Genomic DNA, 2,629 nt, shown 5'->3' with positions numbered 1-2,629 from the left:
TCTACCCTGTGTATAATAATAGTAAATACCATTACCTGCTGCCAGACAAAGCAAAGGGTAGTGGATCATAGATCCCGTTCAATAGATGTAGCCTGGCGTCACACAATGTATATAGCCGGGGAGTCTGGAATAGATGTCCTGAGCGCAGGGTACAGACCACAAAAAAATGTCCGCTGGTCCCATTTTAACTACATAGCGCTACTGGACCAGTGTACAGGAAAATGGCTTCCGTCACCCCTACAGACATGTGTGATAGTAAATGTTTACCATTTTAAAATTATTTTACTCAAACATAAGGCGCCTGCCATTTCCTTGTCTTCGGTAACGTAGCCACTGGAAAAGCATCGGCCATTTTGTTGTGGTCCTTAGGTTGTATGCATACAGATATGTGATTGATAGTTGATACTCCCTGACAACATGAGGGGGAGGGGAGGGGAGGTGGCTGAGGGGAGGTCAGGGTGTTACTGGGGGGCTGTCTGTGGAGGGGGACTGGTGCTGTACAGTTAGTGGGGGAAGGGGAGGCCAGAGTGTTACTGGGGAGTCTCTGGGGACAGGTGTGTGCTGGTGCTGTACAGTTAGTGGGGGGAGGGGAGGTCAGGGTGTTACTGGGGGGTGTCTGGGGAGGGGGACAGGTGTGTGCTGGTGCTGTACAGTTAGTGGGGGGAGGGGAGGTCAGGGTGTTACTGGGGGGTGTCTGGGGAGGGGGACAGGTGTGTGCTGGTGCTGTACAGTTAGTGGGGGGAGGGGAGGTCAGGGTGTTACTGGGGGGTGTCTGGGGAGGGGGACAGGTGTGTGCTGGTGCTGTACAGTTAGTGGGGGAGGGGAGGTCAGGGTATTACTTGGGGGGTGTCTGGGGAGGGGGACAGGTGTGTGCTGGTGCTGTACAGTTAGTGGGGGGAGGGGAGGTCAGGGTATTACTGGGGAGGGGGACAGGTGTGTGCTGGTGCTGTACAGTTAGTGGGGGGAGAGGAGGTCAGGGTGTTACTGGGGGGTCTCTGGGGAGGGGGACAGGTGTGTGCTGGTGCTGTACAGTTAGTGGGGGGAGGGGAGGTCAGGGTGTTACTGGGGGGTCTCTGGGGAGGGGAACAGGTGTGTGCTGGTGCTGTACAGTTACTGTCTGTATGAGGCGGTGACTGTGGGTTTGGGCCACTGACATCACTCTGAGCTCTGGTAATAATAGAGAGGGGAGGAATTGCAAGGAGAGAGGCAGAGGAGGCTATATACTAAGGGGCGTCTCCTGACACCGTCCACTTCCCGGCGCCTTGACGACCGAAGCTCAAAAGGACAATGCAAAACCCCTCATACAGAGCCGTAACTAGCTATGGGCAACCAGGGCTACCCCATAGGGCTCAGCGCACTGTGGGAGGCAACGCTGACCATCCACGCTCCCTGTAGCTCCCTGTATCTGTTAGGCATGGTGCCTATGGTCGCTTGTGGCCCCACCCCCCTGACATGACATCATGAGAGGGGCGTGACCGGCACTCAAATTTACGGCGCTGTAGCCAACACCTCATCATCACGGGGTGTATTCATGTACATGGCGGCAGTTATAACATCATCACACAGTATGTGCTAAATACAGTGTAAATTAATTAAAGTGCTATTTGTTTTTCCTATGGAGAGGATAGGAGGATCTAAGTGCTATGAGTTTGCCCAGCACAGCAGTCCCCTCGGGATCAGTATGCGTTCGGCGGTTCTAATCCCGACAGTGGAAGACCAGCAGTGAAGATCCCGACATTTTAGTATTTTAACTAATTACTAACCTAAACCCCCCCCTAACCCTCCCTTAGGGGTGCCTAACCCTAATCTCACCCTTCCCCGCAGCCTAACCCTAAGTCTCCTGGGGGGGGTGCCTAACCCTAAGTCCTCCCGGGAGCCCCTAACCTAACACTCCCCCCACCCCCCCTGCTGTCGCGCTCGCCGCCCGGCTTACCTTCGATCAGTATGCCGGGCTCCCGGCGAAGGTAAAATGACAGGCGTCGGGATTTCGACGCCTGTCATTAGACCCCTGCCGGGATTAGACTGTCGGAATGTCGACAGTCGGCATTTGGACCATCGGCATCCCTACTGCCACCCGTCCCACAATGTTGCCATGGTCTGATCACAGGAGTACGTCCATTAATGGAATGTCGGTAATGTATTCTACCGGTTCCATCTGCCAGCCAAGTGGCCAATCAGGGGTGACTCTTTTTCGCAGCTTGGGAGACATATCCAGCAGCCAGAATAACAGGTGTGGGTGGTGCGTGGCCTGGTGTATATTGAGTTTTACGGTTGTCCGCCATTTCCTTGTGACGAGCAGGATCCTTCTCTCTTCCAAACCTCCCTGGGAGCCTTAACAGCAGATGGGAGCACCTGGTCGTCTGCAACAATTTCCCCTGAACACGGAAGAGAGCGGGGAATCCACAAGCTGAGGATAAAGGGCTGTAATGGGGACGTGAGGGATATCTATCACTGTGCAGTTCCCACCATCAAATATAATGCTTCATTCACATCATGTGTAAGACAGAACTGTACATGAGTCAGTACATCAAGGAGGGGAAGGGGGTAATTGCACCAGGACATGCCTTGGGGTACACGCAGTGGCGGATTATGATGAGATCTGATGGCACTATTGCCTGGGGTCCATGGT

Source organism: Taudactylus pleione, unplaced genomic scaffold (assembly GCF_031769625.1).
Source record: "Taudactylus pleione unplaced genomic scaffold, aTauple2 ptg000800l, whole genome shotgun sequence".
Classification (NCBI taxonomy): domain Eukaryota; kingdom Metazoa; phylum Chordata; class Amphibia; order Anura; family Myobatrachidae; genus Taudactylus; species Taudactylus pleione.
This window is presented reverse-complemented; position numbering follows the sequence as displayed.